This window comes from Equus asinus, chromosome 30 (assembly GCF_041296235.1).
Source record: "Equus asinus isolate D_3611 breed Donkey chromosome 30, EquAss-T2T_v2, whole genome shotgun sequence".
NCBI classification, from domain to species: Eukaryota; Metazoa; Chordata; class Mammalia; order Perissodactyla; family Equidae; genus Equus; species Equus asinus.
The window spans coordinates 16,361,376-16,383,016 of NC_091819.1; the positions used below are offsets into that span (position 1 = coordinate 16,361,376).

At 38.1% G+C, this 21,641-nt stretch overlaps 1 long non-coding RNA gene across 1 annotated transcript in view; it reads left to right on the top strand.

Annotated features, from left to right (window-relative positions):
• Positions 1-3,217: 3,217 nt before the first annotated feature.
• The window catches only part of LOC123282307 (uncharacterized), a 53,313-nt gene continuing 34,889 nt past the window's right edge, over positions 3,218-21,641 (top strand). The window contains exons 1-2 of the long non-coding RNA XR_006522373.2: positions 3,218-3,396; positions 6,318-6,394. This is a non-coding gene — a long non-coding RNA (uncharacterized lncRNA). The remainder of the gene's footprint in view (positions 3,397-6,317; positions 6,395-21,641) is intronic.

Here is a 21,641-nt window from a genome sequence, read left to right on the forward strand (position 1 = left end):
ACTGGGGAATCTAAAATAGTCATAGGAACAGAGAGTAGAGTGGTGGGTGCCAGTGACTGACAGAGGGGAAATGGGGCATTATTAGTCAAAGAACATTAATCTTCAGTTATGTAAGATGAAGAAGTCCTAGAGATCTATCATGCATCATAGTGCCTATAGTTAACAATTCTGTACTGTATACTTAAAATCTTGCTAAGGGTAGATCTTATGTTAAGCATTCTCATCACCAAAAAGAATAATAATAAATACAGAGTGTGGGAAGAAATCTTTGGAGGTGATGGATATGTTTATGGCATAGATTGTGGTGATGGTTTCATGGATATATGCTTATCTTCAAACTCATCAGGTTCTATCTGTTAGATATGTACACCTTTTTGCACATCCATACCTAAATAAAGTGGTGTAAAAAAAGTAAATCTCGCTCAAAACATCCTTCATGGAAACATTCAGAGTAATGTTCAACTAAATATCTGGGCTTTATGGTCCACCCAAGTTGACATATAAAATTAACCAGTATAGGGATAAAGTTGAACTCAAGGTTGAAAGGGCCAGATCGTGAAGCTATGCTTGGGAATTTGGACTTCATTTTGGAGATTGGATAGAATCCTCAAAGAGTTGTAAGCAGGCAGTCACTTGAGCAGAGCCATATTTAAGGAAAATACCTTTGCTAAGAGAGCAGAGAATAGAATGGAGCAATGACAAGAGTTAAGGGGGAAGTTGTAGAGAAGGAGGGAGAGAATTTGGAAACTGGTAAATTGAACACAGAAAACTCCAGCAGAAATACTGGTAAGGAATCATGATGTTCGTACACCTCTGTTGTAACAGCTGTAATGTATTTTCACGCATTATCTACTTGGAAAAAATCCTATTTGTCCATCAAAACCTGCTTGTAGTAAGCAGAATTCCAAGATGATTCCAAAGAGTCACACCCGTATATAACCCCATACCTGGAATGCTGGTGGGACCTGTGACTATGATGGAATTTTATTTCTGTGATTAGATTATGTTATATGACTAAGATGAGGGCATTTTATAGTTGTAACTAAAGTTCCTAATCAGCTGATTGTTAATGGAAAGTTAATGGAAAGGGACATTTCCCTGAGTGGGCCTCATCTAATCAGCTAAGTCTTTTAACAAAGGGTCTAAATGTCAGAGGTGGAAGAAGGAGTCACAGATGTTCTCCGGTTGGCTTCGAAGAAGCAGACTGCCATGTTGTGGAGAGGACCATGTGGAAAGGAACAGCAGGTATCTCTAGCAGCTAAAGACCTCAGTCCTCTAACGACAAGGTGCTGCATTTTGCCAAGAAAGCCTCAGATAAGATTTCAGCTCTGGCCAGCACCTTGACTTTAGCCACGTAAAGTCAGAACAGAGAATCCAGCTGGGTCCTGCCTGGACTTCTGACTTATCAAACTGTGAGATAATAAATGGGTATTATTTCAAGCCGCTAAGTTCAGGGCAGTTTGTTAACGCAGCATCAGAAAACTAATACACCAGCATAAAATTTATCTCTTCTGGGAGGTTTCCATGAATGAATCTTTCCAAATGGCGTTAATTTTCCTTCTATACCACTACTATCTATTGTGTGTATTTATATTGCTGCATTTACATTGTATTATAATGTATTTGTTTATATTTATTTTCCAACAGATGTTAAGTTTTTGGAGGACAAAGAAGATTGTCGCTCTCCCCTGGAGCCATCGTACAGTGACTGAAATATGGCAGATGCTCAGGGAATTTTAGGGAATCAAATTGATAATAAATTTAATAAACATTCCTTATATAACTTAGACAATGGAATCAAATCAAATGGCTGCTTTGTCTTTGACATTTTGGGCAGCTCTTTCAAACACTACGGGTAAGATCTGAATGAGGAACACACAACACCAACTACGATACAGTTCTGGAAGCTTGTAGAAGTTTTTTTAAACAATAACAAAAGCTTTCTGGAATGATCTACCTGTAATCCCTCACAGAAGCAGAGATTGATTAAACCAGCTCTAAAAATCCCTCTATTGCCGCAAGCCATAATTTCCCAAGACTATCAATAAGATAAGGAAAAATAGCTTCTTAAGCTAGGAATGCAAGCTTCCTCACATTTGGTAGCAGTTTATAGAGACATTTCCCCTTTTCAATGAGATGAGCTAGGTGGTGATAGGAACAGCATCTGAGCAGAGTCCGGAAGAATGTGAGTAGCTGGATTGAATCAGAACAACAGAGGATTGTTTGCATCCAACACTTGGACTAGGAAAATGAGAGGTGTGAGCACTGGCTGCCAAAAGCGATCGTCTGGGGTCTGGAACTTTTTCAAGCTCCTTCAGATATCACTCAAAACGATTTTAGCTGTGTGAAAGCAGGTCAAGATGGATACATTCAGTATGCTGATTCTCAAGTCAAATGAGGGCAACAAGTTGAGAGTGTCATCTCATTAACTCCCACGAATTCTAATAGTGGTAATGGTAATACTGGTACTGAAGGAACAGAAGAATTGAGCCATAAATGAGTCAAATGCAAAAAATAACTATTCAGATTTTATAAGCCCCCCATTGTCCAGCCCTGCCTATTGAAGCACAAATATGAAGGGAAAAAAGGATCTGTATTATATTCAGTGGCTAGATGTTTGAGTAAATGAATCTGGGCACATTTACACGTTAACTAAGGCTGGTGTCTGAGCTTCTCTAGACGCTCTAGGAGAGCAGCATACTGGCTTACATCTCCACCCTGTATCCCCAGTGCCAAGTGTTGTGCTTGGCAAATAATAAGCACTCAATGAATATTTGATGACTGACTGACTTTCCGGGGAAACAGATCCTAAAGCTGAAAAAACCAGCAAACTCTTAACCCAATGGAATCACTAAAATCTACAGCTGGCAAACCTCTTCTCCCTCCCTTTTTCGTGAGATTAATTGCAGCACTTAACATTTGTAAAGCATTTCTGACACATCAAAATGGCCAGAGGGGAATTTCTACTGAAAATCTAAACCATTATTATTAATAAATTGCCCTGTGGTCCCAACTATCCCCTAGGGATTCGGAGATGGGAGAGAAAGGGAAACTCACTTTCGATGTTTTTCTCAATGTCTTAACTTGGGAAAACTCAGAGGTTTTTTCAGTGGTTCATTCTGAGGTCTGGGCAAAAGTTCAAGCCCATTCCTGACTTATCTAAACTGATCCATCCTCCCCCATCCAAAGCCAACAATCACGAAGGTTAGCAGCCTGACTCTGCCCTCACGGTACTTAGTGCTGAGAGGTTTTTAATCTTTTTCTCGTTGGTCTCCTTATCTTCTGGTGCTTCTCTGTCTCATCCCCTTTTCCAGAGGCTCCCAACATAATCAGCATCTCCTGCAGCTGATGACAGACACAAGAAGCAGATGAACCAAAGGTTAATGGAAGGGAATGGTAAGTCCAGCCTGATACGGAGAAAGAAAAGGCAACTGGAAGTTTAGCTGGGTTACACGCAAGCAGAGATAGCTAGAAAAGCTTTCAAGGAGCTCAGAAACAGGGTCAGAAAAAGGCACTTTACAGGTCAGCTGGGCGTTCTCTCAGCCCAAAGAAGAGTTACTGTCTCAGCAAATTCAAAAAAAATTATATTAAAATTCCCAAAAGAGATATTGGGCCTTTTTTCTTGTCAATGTATTCTAGTAGTTTGTCAGCTCTTTCAGCCAGAAAATTCTTTTAAGTTAGGGTGATCATTTGTCAATGTAATGTTAATGTAATGTAAAGGTTTGGAGGAAAACCAGCATCTATTCTCTCTTATTCTGACAAGAGCGCCCCTGTTTGATTGTGGAGATTGATTTCTCCAGCATTGAATGCTGTCTTAGTGCGACTGTCAGTCAGAATATTCATGGTCAAGAATGTGACCTAAGGTAATCCAATTGAACTCTTTCTCTTGGGGGTTGGAGAATGGGGTGAACCAAGGATAAAAAGATGACTGCAGCTATCTCAGCCCAGTAGAGGCAGAGGTGTCCAGCAAAGACCATTAATAGTTCTTGCCATGTTGAAAGAATCTCGGAGTTGCCCAGGTTTCTGTCCTTTTTGAGTTTGTTTTCATGGTTTTCTCTCCAGGTACGTGCCCTGCTCCTTATCTTTGCAAAAAATTCTCTTTTGCTTAAATTAGAGTTAGTGTTTGTTGCTTGTCTCCAAAGAACCCTAGTAGATAGACCCATATCAGCTCATTCTTGTTATGTGATATTCATGCAAGGAAATGTGTGATGACTGATAGCATGGGTTTATGGTAAGTTTTCAGACAACAGGATGGAGCAGACAAAAGATTACTAAGTTAAATAATATCACGATGGCTCAAACCTGTTTACTTACACAGTCCTATACCACTACAAAACTTTCAAAGTGGCATGGCTAAAGCAATTAAAACTCTCCCATTCTGCATAGGCATTGCTTGTGGTCCTAGCTGGTAATTTGGGTTCTGTATAGATTAGTAGTAAATGTAATTCCAGTACCAAACCTGGCCTCTTTCCAAGGGGAACAACAGGCTAGCTTCTGAAAGAACAAGGAGTTCAAAATTTTTCATTCAGATACAAGTTCTAGTTGCAATGGACATAGATCTTTATGCCTAGGTCTCTAACTATTCAGTTTTTGTTATTCCCCAGAGTCAATGCCTGGGACAATTGTGGAACTTCCTGGAACCTTGGATAATAGTATGAAAAAATAGGGGGTAAACACTAAGGATATTGGATACTATGAGAGAGATCTATGTAACCTATGATGTCCTAGGAAGGCTTTGTGGTCCAGGTGGGATATGATCAGGACTTTGAATGATGAGTGGCATTTGAAAAATAAGTGGGAAGGCCTTCCAGGTATGATGAATGGGATGAGTGAAAGCATTTAGGCAGAAAAATATAGGGGGCACATCTGGAAGACAGAATATAGGTCAGTAAGTCAGAAAGGACCAAGGAAGAGAAGTTTTTAGAGGAAAGACTGGGAAGAGCATGTTCAGATTGAATGGTGGAGGGCCTGGAAGGTCAGGCTAAGACGTTTGGATTTAACCAACTAGGCTCTTGGACGTTTTTGAGTATAGAAGTAAAGAGGTGAAACAATGCTTAGAAAGGTCAATCTAGTGTGAGATATGGGAGAAGAAAGCTTAAAGAAACTAAAGATAGAGATGATTGAGAACTGCTGACATAGGGTGACCTTAGGATATAATTTTTGATTGTCATTTGTTTTGTTACCAAATTCCTGACATCACTTGGTTTTCTAATGGCTCTCCCATTTCATCTTAAAGCAAAGGGTTGGAACATTCCAGTTAATTGAGGATTCTAATGGGTTAGGACTCAAATAATCAAAGTTTTACTTTACTTTTATTGTTTGTCCTGTATTGAGTCACAGGTAGACCCCAGGTGCTATAGTAAAGCCCAAGCTAGCCGATGGACAAATTCCTGCCATTTACACCGAGGAATGGGGATTCAGCTATTACTATTCTTCATTACTCTTCTCTTTCAATATTCAGAAGGATATTTAGTAAAATTACTAAATCTCGTTGGGTTCTATCTTAGCTTTTCTTGCCCAGATGTTAGAAATTTAGGCCAAATATTCTTACTGGACCTTACTGGTCCTTACTCTCGCAATGAAGATAAAGATAAGTTTTGTCTTGCGTGTGACCCTCAATCTGTCATGCTGACCAGGGCACTAGGCTAAGAAGAATTCTAAGGGTATGTCTGGGCTCAGTGGGAAAGAGCTAGGTCTGACTGGGAACAATGTTGGCCACAGGTGACGAAATGAGGCCGCTCTGATTTAGGGACTCTGTTACTGAACTTATACTAAGTAAGGCATAATTTTCTTCAAGACATGCATTGCAGGTCCCAGGAAAGCCCTAGTGTCCCCAAGTCTCCATTCAAATATTCCTGGGAGAACTTAAAGTTAAACTAATTCATCTAAAGCTTAAAAAACTTATGTCCTTCTCTTGCTATGTGCATGGGGTGGGAGATAAGATCCCCGAGACTGAGGAAGAAGAGGGAATTTTTATCCTGGGGATTAAAATGGAGTTGAAATTGCTTTGCAAACAAATTTTTAATAGGATGGTCATCTTTTCTAGACCAAAATGTGGGGACACTATTTGACAGGGAAATTTTTTAAACTTAAAAATTAGTTTATATTAGCATTTTATAAAATTATAATGACGTCTCATTTAGTTATTAAATAAATTAAATGACATGCAATTGAGACTGCCCATGTAAATGAAAACATCTGTTTAACAAATGACAGACAAGATTTGTTTGACAAATATACGAGATCATGATTATTATTTGACGTTGATTTCTAAGGCATATAATGATTTTCTTGCCCATTATTTGTTATTTTGACAGATACTCTGGTTCATACTTAGAATTCTGAAACCAGCAAGTAAAGCCTATAGTTTAAGTGGAACTGCACATGGCCAGATGTAAGTACTCAATGATACAAATACGTTTAACTTTATCAAAAAGCAATACTGTAACTCTTGATAAAACAGGCTGGTTGGAATCGGAGATTCATATTATAAAAAGTACAAATTGTTACAAAAGGGACATTTTCATCTTTGAAAGTTAAGCTGCATTCAGATGATTGTTTGGTACAAAGATAAATTAATCCTTTGTAAATTCTGGTTCAAGTTTCGAGTATTTGATTGATAAAAAACACATGGATGTTCTAAGAGTTCAAACACAGTTGGTAATTCAATCACGAGTTGCAGGTATTGTCATTATAGCAATACAGTTCTTAGAAGCCCACCCCATAAGCAACACTGAATTTGGAAATTTTCGACATAATCATATGGAAGAATAAAATATATCACAAAATTAATCATCATCATCATTATCATCAAGAAACATTTATTGAATACCTAAAATGGGTAAGAAAGTCCACTAACACTCTGATAAACAAGAGCCTATGTACATAAATGCCTTGTTTATATAATGGCAAACATATTTGTAAAATAAATCAGTTTGGAAATAATAGAAAGGGGGTCAATACCTTAACATCCAAACCGAGATTAGCCTAGCAGAATCTTCATAGAAATACTTCTTTTAAAATAACACATACTGTTCAGTCATGCTAAATGCAGTCCAAAATGTTTCTTTTCCATGGTACAGTGGTTGGGCCACTGGTTTTGTTATTTGACACCCTCTTGGCTAGGATTCCATACCCCCCACCCTCTTCCCACTCCTCCCCCTGCCCAGCTGGTGTCTGGGTGGGGGCTGAGGAGAGGCTATTGCACAACACCACACAGCAAGAAAGGGACAGGATCTGGCAACAGGGCCCCCAGAGATCCAATCCAGCTGCTGTAAAAGGAATCTCATGGTATGTCCCCACCCTGCCCCTGATGAAATCACGAGTGATCTTGGAAAAGGTACAAGACCAATTAGCTGATGTGTGCAGATGTATCTAACACAGGCAGGCCAGCCTGTAGCAAAAAGAGGGAGCCGGGGGCTTCTAGGACCAGCTCTACCACCACAGTGTTCCACGACCCTCCTCCTTCTGAACTCAAAATGGCCACAAAAATAAATATTCTCATTTCTAGGGGCCATTGTGAGAAGACTCCAGAAATATGAAAAGGGTAAGAAAACGCTGAACATTGTCATGCAAGAAAAATGAGAAACATTAAAAGTTATGAATATTTCATATAGCTATATTTGAAATTCTGGGAAACTTTTAAAATAAAGTTTAATAGGATGAACGTGGTATTAGAAATGTGACCAAGTAAAATGAGAAACTCTGCTTATTATTATTGAGGCATGTGATTAAATAATCATTCAATGTGTATGTGTTTGGCATTTCAGATCACAGTCTCATGCCTCTCTCATTTGATTAATGGCAGCCATGTGAGGTGAGCAGGGCAGCCAACATTATCACCACCTTGTAAATGAAAATACTGAGGTTCAGAGTCTTGGTAATGTAGCACAGCCAACTCATACCAGGTCTAGAACAAAAGTGTTAAAAGTGTTACTGGGAAAACTATGTCAAGGATAGAGTTTCATCCTGAGGAATATTCTTTTCTTTTTTATGTAAAGAAGATCAGCCCTGAGTTAACATCTGTTGCCAATCTTCCTCTTTTTGATGAGGAAGATTGTCGCTGAGCTAACATCCATGCCAATCTTCCTCTGTTTTATGTGGGATGCTGCCACAGCATGGTTTGATGAGTGGAGCTAGGTCTGCACCCGGGACCCGAATCTGCGAACCTCAAGCCACTGAAGCAGAGTGCATGAACTTAATCACTATGCCATCAGGCTGGCCAACTGAGGAATATTCTTGAAGAATCTACCTGGTATTTTGCTCTAAGATGTGGATGTGTGAGTAAGCTAGAGCAAGAAGGCTCATTTTAGAATTGATCATTGTTCCTTGAGAACCTCAATGCTCTTGAGATTGTTGGGTTGAAATATATGTCTACAAAAATGGACTTCATAAGGATATTTACCTGAAAAAAACCACAACAGAAACTACAAAGCCAATGGTAATGTTTTATGTGACCCATCAAGATGCTAAGAGAGTTTAGACAAGGTGAAAATGAAGCTGTGCCACAAAGAGCTAAGGAGGAACATTTTTCTATTGAAGGTACCCTTTTCACTTTGCCTTACTGCCCCTCCCACCCATCCCAACATTTTACTTTGAAATAATTTTCAAACGTACAGACAAGTTGAAAGAAAAGTATTCTGATAGCCTGTATCCCCCTACCCATCTGCTGAACTGTTTGTAAGTTCGTTGCAGATATTGTAACATTTCAATTTTAAGCATGTCAGCTTATATCGCCAAAAAAGAAGACATCTTCCTACATGATAACAATACCTTTATCACATTGAAGAAAATTAACCATATTTCCCTCGTAGCATCCAATATCCACTCCATATTCAAAACTTTCAGATTGGCAACAAAATATTCTTTATAGCTTTTTCTCTGAAACACAAGACAATCAAAATTACACATTGGATTTGGTTATGTTTCTTTAGCTCTTTTATATTAGAACAGGCTTCTACTTTTTTTTCCCCCTTAACTTTTACTTTTTGAATAGATAAGATCAATTTTCTTGTGGAATGCCCCATATTCTAGATTTGTCTGCTTATTTCCTTGTGGTGACATTTAACTTGTGACTTTCCCCTATATTATCATTAGCTGGATATTAGGTCCAAGGGCTTATTAATGTTTCAGTTAAACATTTTTGGCAAAAATAATCCACAGATGGTGCTGTATACTGTATATTGCACAATGCCAAGGGATCCTGCAATTATTGATGCTGAATTTGATCATATGATCAAATGAGACCATAAGATATTTCTATAGTAATGAGACATTTTTCCTTATGGATTGGCAAGTCATGTGTGAGATATTTGACATCATGAAAGTGTTCTGTTTCTTGACAATGTTCAATCTAATAGTTTTAGTAGCTTTCTTGATCCTTGCACAAGGGTTATTTTCTAATTCTATCATTGCACCTACGTTTATCAGCTCATGTCATTCTTAATAAAGAAGCACACTCTTCTATCAACTGTAAATAAGCTTCAATTTTTTAATTTTTTGCTGGGAAAGTTTCACCCTAAGCTAACATCTGCTGCCAATCTTCCTCTTTTTGTTTTTTCCTCCCCAAAGCCCCAGAGCATAGTTGTAGATTCTAGTTGGAGGTCCTTATAGTTCTTCTATGTGAGCCACTACCACAACATGGCTACTGACAGAGGAGTGGTGTGGTTCTGTGATCGGAAACTGAACCTGGGCTGCTGAAGAGGTGAGGGCAACAAACTTTAACCACTAGGCCATCAGGGCTGGCTGAAGCTTCATTTTATAAAAACAAAAAAACCAAAATAAATGGTTATTTCTTTCCTTTAACAGTTGATTTTCAGCAAGTGGGGTAGTAGAATAATAACAAAATGTTAAAAGCTGAAAAACACTCCTAAAGTGTTCAGAAATCCTGAATTTTTTTTCATAATCTGCAATTGTGTCAAAACACAATACTGTTGTGAGCATAATCTGCTCTGTTGTAGATTTATACAAGCAGTAAGAGGAAGATTATTAGCTACAGTCTATTTGCTTTCGAGTCTATTTGGATCTGTGTGATCAAACTGTTTATCTTCTACTCAGGAAGATACTAAGGAGAGACATCTAAGATTATACTTAAGAATAAAGAGAACAAGACTGTTTAGACATTGTAGAGAAATTTGGCCAAAAGTCTTTGATAGGAAAGAGTAACTGTACCAAGTGGTGAGAAAGTTTAGTACATAGCTAGATATTGGGGAAAGGACCTGGGAAGTATCAGTCTGATATGAGAGGAAATGAAGTGACTTGAGACTTTTTTACTTTCCACTGGACTCAGTCTTCACCATCTTCTTTTTGCTCTTAAGTCATTTTGACTCATGAAAACAACAGTCTCAAAGTTCTAGAAGAATGAAATAGCTATAGATGTATGCTTCTTTCTTTTTATTTATTTCCTTTACCATAAGACATAAAAGGCATTTATTTCAATGCAGACCATAACCCAGTGAGCAATCTTCCTGCCAAGACAAAGCCATTGAAAGTTCTGAGATGTCTTAGAAGATAATCAGGGATTCCTTGTCCCTCTCTCCCCATCCCACTCCCCACAACCCTCTCCCCCTGAAGAATTGTACTAAGAACATTGAGAGCTAATAAAACCTATTGAACATTCTATTTTCCTTTGTAAAGAGCCAGGCATTGATTTTGTTCAAAACGCCATAGGTGGTGGCTACTTGTTCCATGCTCTTTGCCAGTCACTGGAATGGAAAACAGTGTGAGAAGAGGGGAACCTGGGAGCCTGCAGTGGAGGGAGAGAAGGAGGAGGTGGGAGCTGGTTGTTTGACAATAATAGTCTGCTCCATTACAGAAAGTCAGCCAGAACTGTGGTTTTCAAATTTACAGTAAAAAAAAAAAAACCTCTCATACTGTAGAGAGAGTACCATAACTTTCTCTCCCTCCCTGTCTCATTTATTTTACTTTTTTCCCCCAAAGAAACAGTTGGTTGAAAATATCACACAATTTGAGCCAAAGAGTCCAGTCGAACTTAACTTTCATGTATGTGGGAATGAAGCAATGAAGGGGCAATCCAGGCAAAACTGAAGGGGGGCAGTTTGACCAAGAAAAGACCACCTCAAAGTTTCACTGTGGCCACCTCACTCTGGAAAACCAGCAGAAAGCGAATGCCAGCACAAATGTTAATGTAACAGGATAAGTGGGGGGAAGCTGCCTTTGGCAAGAGAACTAAGCCTGTTCGTTTTTATAATATAAGAGAGAGAAGGAGAGGGAGATTGTGTGCTCGCTCACCAGGTGCATTTTGCAAGCTTTTCCAGTTCCCATTTCGTTAGTTCCTCTAATATTATTGTAGGAGGCTTCAAAGCTATATATAAAGAGGCTTGACATCCTGCTGTGCTCATTTTGACTTCTGTTTGTATTTCATGATTTGCCTACTAAAAAAAAAATTTTGGTCGGTGGAAAATAAGGAGCATCTCAGAAATTAGTGAACTTCAATTTACAGAGGTTAGATCCAAAAGCAAAGTTCTGGTGACACTTTATAGAACCTCTTTGTCATGTACTTGCATGACTTATGGTCAAGGGCAATGCATTGAATTTGTAGCATCAATGTGGTGTCATAGCTTCTATTTACTATTGTTTTAAGAATTAAATAAACATTTCCTGGAAAAATGTTGAGAAAGCACATCACAATTTCTATTTATCTCAGTGGAGTGAGATAATAATTTTCCATTTTTTAATTTTAATGCTTTGTCTTTATCCTAAAGAATGTGGTTTCTCTCCAGCATTTTCTGATATGTGTTCTCTCTCACCTCACCACATCCACCAGCTGCCCCCTCACTCTCAACCCTACCCCAAATCAGGCAATCAAGCATTCTGCTTTCATCTCCTCAGGGAAGACATGGCACAAAACAAATGTAGAGACAAAGTCAACTCATGACTTTTAAGCTTCAAAATAAAAATTTCAAACTCACGGCAAAATGTATAGTTTGAAAGTTCGAAAAGTTTGGGTTTGGAGAATATCTAAAGTATTTGCCCAAGGGCAATCAGGGTATAAAATGATCAGATAAAAAGAATTCAGCCACTTTTCTGGCTTTTAGCATAGAGAAAGATTCCACGTGCTGGGAAGAGAAAGAAAGGAGCAGAGGATCAATAACATAGTTGGAAGTTGGGATGGTCTCTGAGAAGTAGACTTGTGTCCTGCTTTTCCCTCTTTTCCAGCTGCCCCCAACTTGAGGGAAATGAGAATAGAGGTGTGATTCTACTTCATCTTTAGATAAAGCCCAAAGAAACATCTAGACTCTGGTATCCTCCTTGTACACAATGGTTCGGCAGGCGTAGGCATATGTGGTGAGTCTAGCCAGAGAGGAGTCAAGATAGCATGACATAGTTCCCTTGGAAAAAAACATGGCCTAGACAGAGACAAATGTTTTCTACATGAGCATAGAATCAGCTAAGACAGTCGAGGTCAAGGACCCAGCAGTGAATTCTGTAGACCCATGGCTGGAGACAGAGAGCCTGATTATATCAGCACCCTGTGAAGACTGATGACATGTAAGAATGTTGTATATCTTGATAAGAATTCCACAGTCATCTATGAGATTTAAAAATCAATTAGATGGCCAAAAAAAGCTGATCTCAAACACTCTTTAAAATTTCAAGAGCTCTAAAATGTTGGTACGTTTGGTTAAACACACACACACACACACACACACACACACATATGCACATACTCGTTGGGATGAGGAGCTAATAAAATGGTAAACACAACTGGAAATTTCCTTCCAGTCCATCCTTACACTTACCCACCCTGTTTTCAGCGTCAGGACAAGTGACTTTCGTGACAAGAAATTATACAATTGATATTTACATGTACTTGTAGTACCCAGTCCAGTACTTATTCCAAAGTGGGCTTCACTGACTCTAAATAGAGTCACAAAGACTCATATCTGGGCTTAACAGAGGTGAGCCAACAAGAGAGCAATGAAAACATTTCTTCCAGGAGAAGAAATTTGCCTAGGAAGACAGATGATGTGTTGATGAGAAGCAATTTTTTGAGTTTGGGAGAACACAGTCAGCCATCTATTGAAGGCACCTGGGAATTCATTTGCATTCCACACTCTAGTTCAAAATTGACCAGAGTATTTATTTATTTATTTATTCATTCAATACAGCATTAGACCTAATTACTTTCCCCTGTCAATCTGGCATGGTGGCTTTCCCCACTATTAGTTGGTGAACACACGGGAAAACTTGTTTAATGTGAACCTCAGAAATATATAATTTGGAATGTAAATCTACTGCCAAAGGAGGAGGAAAAAACTTGATGCATTCCAAGGAAAAAGAGAAAGTTTTTTATTTTTTATATCATCTCCCATATCAGATTACCTGGACCACCACTTCATTTGAACAGTGTGGAGAACAGGATGTAAATTTATAATAATGTTGTATGTTACTTAAACTCTCTCAGTGTATAGGGTGATATAATGTGAGTGACAAAAGATTATTTTTCTAATTGCATTGTGAACCAGGAATATGGAAATGAGATTAGACTATAACAAGATGGTTTGGGGATAAACTTTAGGACGATTTGTAAAACCCTGGAAGGTGTTTTCAAGAAAGATCGTGGGAATTACCAAGAAGATAAATCCTTGAGGTGGTAACATAAATAATAAAACTGAAATGATATTAAGAAAATGTTAGATATACAACTCTCTGAGGTGAGTGGAAAGTCATTATTCCTGGAGGAGGAGAATTAAACAAAACACCGTAAGGATCGAAGACTTTAGAATTTCCCAGAACGAGGATCTAGCCTCTGATGTGTTAGACCAGCCTTAATGGACAGAAACTAATAACCTGGTGAACCTGTGAAATCTTTCCTGTCTTCAACCTCTGTGATTTACAAGGTGATACCAAATATTCTGAAAATATTTGCAATATTCAGCTATTTTTCCATCAATGAAACTTACTGTTGATCTTTTCACTAAATGAATGCCAAATAAGTTTAAAATAATTGAGATGTTGATGTTTTTGCTCATTATCATCATAAAACCTCTTTGAACCTTCACTCTAAGACTTCCTTGTTCTTTGGTTGTAGAAAAATAGGATAGAGTGAAAATTTTAAAAACTAATATCCAAAAGGAAGCTGACTTGGGAGAGTAAAGTGCTTGTTCAACAAAAATTTACTTTGCCTTTTCTTTTGATTTCTGCAGGCATGTTGCTAGGAATGAGAAAGCTCAAATTGGTTGGAATTTATCTTCAGACCCAAGTGTCTAAACTTATGCTTCTAACTTCTATATCAGAATCACCTGGGGAGCTTTTTAAGAACTCAGATTCCTGGGCCTCAATCCAGACGTGCAATCAGACTCTCTAGGGAGCTCAGGCTCAATAATCTGCATTTTTAACAAGATTGCCAGATGGTTTTGCATATACTAAATTTATGAATGAAACGTCTAATAAAAATCAGGTTGGAAAAATTTTTAATCAGTTTCAGATCACATTTTAAATGAAACACGGAGGTGATAAAGTTCTCTTTAATGTTTCAAATCACTTTATAAATACTGGGAAGAGATGGGATCACAGGTATTCATATAAATGCAGAGTTGTCTCCAAACTAATTTATTATGTAAAAGTTTTACAGTTTATGTTATAATCGTCTTGCCCACATTTAATTTGACAGCCTTTTCTTCTTCTCTTTCTTCACTTCGTTTTTCTTACTGACTCCCCTTTACAGCATCTCTCCAAAGTATGCCATTTAAATTTCAAAAATGTACAATCTTAACTTGTGCTTATATTTTATTGGGTTATGCAATATTTAATTAAAATACATAAATACCTTAAAAACACCATTGGCATATATGAGTCTGAGAACAAATACAACTGGTCCTTGACAACTAAACTGGCAGTAGTGGAAGTGTGTGAGAAATTGGACTTCTGGTGGCAGACATTCAATTTACAATGAGTGTAGTTTGTAGAAGGAATCCTTAGAGAACTGGTTGATCTGACCATGTTGTAAGAGAGCTCCTATTATATTATTTTTCCCATTTAATACATGAGCATACCATGGCACTTAGAGTAAGCAATTAGGACACATATTCTCTGAGAGACAAAGACAACAATTAACCAAGTCAGTCTAAGAACAAGAGCACCCCTTTTTCCCATGCTTCCTGCATAGGTGCCTCCTTAACATAATTTCTTCTCTAGGGTTATCTTTACTGGTATATGGAATAAGACACTCCCAACCTCTTGTGATCACAAGAGTCTTGCAATCCTTCCATCCAAGAAGTACCTCCTCCTGTAGGTTCTACAAGGGCCAGAATTGTCTGCCTTCATTCAGTTGCATGGTTCTATGACTGAAGACCTACAATTAAACGTAAATTATATTAGTTGAGAGAGTAAGCATGCTAAATCTTCTTCAAACACAAAATGCTTGGCCAGTCAGCTAGGGGAAAGCTGAGTTTTATGAAAAAAGAATTTTCCAGCACATTTTGGTTATACCCAGCAAGTCCAGAAGCACAGGTGGTTGAACCCTGAGCCCAGAGACAGTATGAGGAATCTAGGGACCCAAAAAGAGGAATGAGAAAGGGAAGTAAAGGAACAAAACCACTTTTCCCCATTTCATGCTGAAGATAGGGCCCGATTTTTCCAGCTTCAATAACACTTAATGTCTAAGAACCCAACACTCCTGCCTTTTATTGGCCAAACTAAGAAAATTTTTCTTGATATTTGTTTGAATAAGAACTTCATTGACTATGGAATGAATCTAATCCTTTTGCACTGATTTAAATGCTCCATTGTCATCTGAACTTGTCCACCTCTCCAGCCTCATCCTTCTCAAAATTTTCATCATTTCAGAATACAACAGGCTCTTTTAGGACTTTGCATAGAGTTGCAAGTTTCTCCACTCAGAAAACTCCTCTTTCCTTGCAGAATCTGGCCAAACTCTATTAATTAAGCCTTCTTGTTTGTGGTCTCAATACCAACTTGTGCAGACTTCTATTATTGATTTATTGCATTGTCTTCTAATCTGTTACATGTCTATTTTCTTCACAAGGCTGGAGAATCTCTTTCATTTTTGTATTTCCAATTCTATTTAGAAGAGTTGCTTAAAAATGAGTGAATTAACTGATGAGAGCTCTGAGCCGCCAGTGGTACATCATGGGTGCTCAAGGAAAACAGAGTTAGAGAGTGTTGACCCAGATCCTAGGTCTATAGGGAGCAGGATCATAGCACCACTGTCTCACCCAGGAGCTGTGACAGCCACAGAGACCAAAATGGTCTTTGGAGATAGCCATTTAAGGGGACAACTTCCCTTTTTAGGTTTCAGGCCCTGGGGCACTTACCTTTGCCCCATTGGCCAATGCATCCTCTGCTACAATTCAGCCTGTCTCTGATGCATTTCAAGAACGTTAACCTTGGACCCCAAGGCCTTGCATCTAGAGTATGCATGTAAAATTTTCCATCTGTCCTTTGTGGGCTGCAATGCTCTAAGCTCTCCAGGGCAGGGCTGTTCTGTGCTCTGTCTCTTCTGACGCTTGCATCTTATTCAAGGGCATCAACAGCACTACAGCAATGGTAAATAGAAGACTGTGCTGGATAGTGTAGGCCTTCTTGGAGTTGAATGCTTCATGCTTGAGAATAAGGATAAGCTTTTCATTAGAATATCAAGTGCTTCTAGAGCATTCTTTTCTAAGACAAATTATTCAGTTTATAGTAAAAGAAGTTTCTGTATTCTTTTCTAGGGAAACTGGAATAATTTTTCCTATAGCCAAGAAGCTATAAGGAGGAAAAAGTCACTAAACCCCCTCCAGCTCATTTACCTTTGCTTTCATCAAGAGAAATATAAACTCACAAGAATTCTCAGCACTGCTGGGTAAATTTGGTGGAAGCTGCAGCCAGGAGACTCAAAATCAAATAATGATACATTTCAATCCAGGGATTTCTTCAAGATTTGATTATTTTTCACTATAATTTTTCAACCAATGTCTAAAAAAAATCAAATTCAAGTTGACAAGGAAAATTCTTTGTGAGGCTGCCATGTAGGAGCCTATTGAGGCTTCAGAGATGATGTTTCTTTTCTTCTGAAATCATTGTTTTGTACTTATTCATGTGACAGTGTTCTAGTCATTGGACAAAAATGACCCCCATTGGCAGAGATTTTTGTACTCACAGGGGGCTTAGCATGGCCCAGGCTAAAATACAGGAAGGCAGAATGAGTTCATATCCTTGTGCCATATTAATTCACACACAGGAGCAGGAAAAGACGAGCCTCCTGCCATGTCAGCATGCACAGACCAACACCTGCAGAAAATCAGGGCCCACGGTGAAGTTACAGTATTTGTTTCAAGACTTGCAGGCATAAAACTGACCAGATAGTCCAGGGATTTCAAGGAGTCTGCAATAGAACTTGGTTAACTTCTGCTGAATAGCTATCACCTTTCCAACAAACTGAAGTTAGAAGTTCTTTTAGAAATCTTTTTGTTGGATGCTCAGAACTTAAATTTAGGACATTCTAAGATATTGTAACAGCTCTTACTCAAAATTTAGCATCAAGTTGAAGAAGGATGATGGCATCAAAGTTATGAGTTTTTGCTCTGTGCAAGGCACTCCATAAGCATTTTGCATCTGCTAAATCGCTTAATTTTCAGACAAAACTCAATGAAAAAGTATTATTATCCCCGTTCTACAGATGAGCTCAAAGAGGTTAAGTAAATTGCTTAATGTTACACAGTGAGTAAATGACAGACATGGGCTCCAGAGCCTGGGCTAATATGTATGCTAGTAATTCAAAGGAGTAATTCTAAGATTTATTTTAATCTAGATTTCTAACAATAGAGGATGCGTTGTTAGAAGATAAACTGAGGCATGTTTAAAATGTTGAGTTTATTTTATTTTATTTACATTTTGGTGAGGAAGATTGTCCCTGAGCTAACATCTATGCCAATCTTCCTCTATTTTTTGTATGTGGGACACCACCACAGCATAACTTGATGAGCTGTGTGTAGGTCCACCCCTGGGATCTGAACTGGTGAACCCTGAGCCATCCCAGTGGAGTGCGTGAACTTAACTACTACACCAGTGGACAAGCCCCCAAAATGTTGAGTTTATCTGAGCAAAAATTCATACTAACCAGGCAGCACCAAACCTGAAATGGTTAGGAACACTCTTCCAGTGAAAGTCAGGGGAAAGACTTAGACAGAGAAGGTGGGGAAGCAAAGGAAAGAAATTACTGATTCGCTAAAACTTAAAGCCTCATTGGCTTTTGTGATCAGTTGTCCTTAGTGTTTTAATTTTTTAACCTTGAGGGATATACAGACTTAGATTTTGCTTTGCTTATGATGGCCACCACGACATTAGAACTACATCAGTCTAATGGCCTCCTTGTTTCGTTAATTTAACAGAGTACATACATTATGGCTCACGTATGCAATTGAAAACCTTGTAGCCATAAGGTAATGTAGGAGGAGTGTTCTTGTTGACATGAAAAGATAAAAGCAAGTTTCAAAGCCATATAAGAATATGCATCAATCTTTATAAAAAAGATGAATAAAGTTTTGTTGTATATGTATATTGAAATGAAATATAAATGTATAATCAGTTTATAAATATTATACAAATTCTAGAAGAACATATACCAAAATGTTTTGTGTGGATGGTAGGAGAATGGGTATTTTCTCCCTTTTTGTTTAAGCATACTTTCTATTTTTGCTACAATAATCACAAATTATCTAATTCAAAAAGTTATATAAAATACAAATAAAAAGAATGTCTCTAAAAATAAGTGACTTTGTATGAAAAATGGAGTTCTTTTGTGTTAAGGTGGCAGAAAACAGAGTTTATATGACAGAATTACAAACCAACCCACCATGAAGGAAATGCTCTTTATGTGCCCTTGGGAAACCCCAGAGAAAGGCCCAGGAGTTGGGTGACAGCCCCAGCTACGACTGAGTTTCACAGACTTGCTGGGCCCTGGTATCACACCGAGGCATTCACTTTCCTAGACATCATATCTCATAAGAGATGGAAACAATCGTTCTAAATTTAACTGATTGGAAAACAGGAAGAAACTTAGACAAGCCCATTGTATAAAGGGCTGTAATCTATGAAAGGCACAAAAGCCCATTTTCTTACGGAATGCCCACAATGGAATTTTTTAGGGCACAAAAAGTATCCTTGTTGCTGACCCTTTAAAATGCTCTGGAAAAAGTTTTTAATTTTCTCAGCTTTAAAAGAATAGAATCAGTATTTTTTGTCTTGCTACTTAAGGAGGAAAAAAATCATTAGGAAACATGGAAGAGACATTTATGTTTGCAATATATGAAGGGGTTGTCATGGGCTGCAGTTGTGATGTGGTCTCTGACCTAAGGAAGAAACCTGGATAGCCACTGGGTCTAAAGAAATCCTCAACTGGGAGAAGAACAATGAATGAGAGATCCAGACTGAGTTTGACTCTAATCCTAGTTCCATTTATAAACACCTTCCCTGGAAATACTTCTCCCCATTAGATTTCCAGACACGGCACCATCCTGGTCCCATCCCTCCTTTGACGGTTTTATTTTCTCTTTTTGCCCCATCTCGAATGTGTCAGCATTTCCCAAGGCTCTCTCCTTAGCCCTCTATTCACTTATCTCCTATGGATTACATCTCACCTACTCTTTCACCTTCACATCTACACAGGTAACTGTCAAATTGATGTCATCAGTCCTGGGACAATTAGGGAAAGCTTCATGGAGGAGGCTGATTTTTGGCGATAGGATGGATTTCATTTGGGAGGACATGTACAGGGGAAAGGAAATCTCAGAGAAGGGGAACAGTATGAACTAAGGCACAGAGGAAGAGAAGTTCTGGCTGTGTGAGGGTAACTGCCGGTTTGATAGGAAACTCATTTACTGACCCTCAGAAACATCACAATTTAGAGCAATGATTTTATTTTTCTGTTACACCTCCTTGTTCCTTTTCTTGTTTCTTTGTCTCCAAACACCTGCATGGACAAATGAATGTTCCTGATCAATGTGCATTTCTTTTCCATATTGGTTGTCTCTCTCAACTTCTGCGTGGCTGAGTTTGAGCCATCAAGGGCACATCCTGATCTTTCCCTGTTGACTATTCACACGAGAGCTGACGTCTTCTCCTCCTTGGCCCTTATTAACCATCAGTTTATCCTGATTCTCATTGTTCAGAGTTGGTTGCTCAATAATGTGTTTTTTGTATAACACGGCCTTTTATTCACAATTTTAAAAAGCTAGAGCTAGCAACACTCCGGTGACACATCATATGTGGCCTTATATTGTACTTACTTAGCTTATTTTAGTCCATGCTGAAACCACCAGGATGCTTACGTATTTCTCCTATTGCATTGTTTTAGAATGTAATAGCCAAAGGCCAAGTCAATTTAATTTGCTTATTGCGGTGTTCTACACAACCTCCTGCAGAAATAGATACTTCATAAATGCATTTTGACTATTTTTATAACTTGTGATTGAATCTCCATAAAGAATTTTCAGTTCCATGGGGAAAAAAGTTTATTTGACCTAGAAATTGCACATTTGGGAACTTATTTCTTATAAAAAAGAAAAGAGATAGAAAAAGTTTCTTGAATGAAGATGTTCACTAAAGTGGTTATAAATTTCCAATAAAAACAGTTTTTGAAAGCTAATATATATTGAGTTCTTCTTAAGTGCCAGACACTATTTTAAATGCTTTATACACATTAGCTCATTTATTCTTCCACAATAACCCATGACGTAAGTATTATTATTACCATTTTACAGATGAGGTAACTGGGCACGTAAAGTTAATGTAACATGCCCAAGGTCGTGCAGCTGGTAAATGTTCAACAATAGTTAAGTAAATTATGTTACATCAAGTGAATGGAACTATTTTTAATGACCATTATAAAGACTAAAGAAACATTAAAAAATTCTTATAGGTTTAGTGAAAAATTCAACTATGATATTATATATACATAATGATTAGTGACATTTTAAAATTGCAGACCTAACCTATGTTAGTCTAGCAAGGAGAAAAAAATAAAATGAATGTTATATTAGGATGATGGATTTGGTGGTGTTTGGTTCTTTCAGTCCAACTTATTTTTAATGTAATTTTATGTGATTTTTCAAAGTAATGATATAAAAATAGGGTAAATGTAAATGGCAGTTAACATATGCTATGGCGGGCATATTTTGTGCTTCTGTAAGAGTTCTTGAGAATGATGCTGTAGCATTCTAGATGTCTCCTATTAAGCACTATTTATCTACTATCCACTCTTATAGATAATCTATTCCCTCTTAGAAAATGGAAAAAGTGATTGAAAGACAAAGGTTTGATCCTAAATTTATATTTTATTTTTCTAATGTCTCTGAAAACTGCTTTGTTTCCATAAGCTAAGAGATAAAAGAAATCGAGATATTACTTTTGGAATCAGGGGCCAGCCTGGTGGCACAGCAGTTAAGTGCACACGTTCCACTTCTTGGCAGCCCAGGGTTCACCGGTTCAGATCCCGGGTGCAGACATGGCACCACTTGGCAAAAGCCATGCTGTGGTAGGCGTCCCACATATAAAGTAGAGGAAGATGGGCATGGATGTTAGCTCAGGGCCATCTTCCTCAGCCAAAAAGGAAGATTGGCAGTAGTTAGCTCAGGGCTGATCTTCCTCAAAAAAAAAGATATTACTTTTAGAGTCAG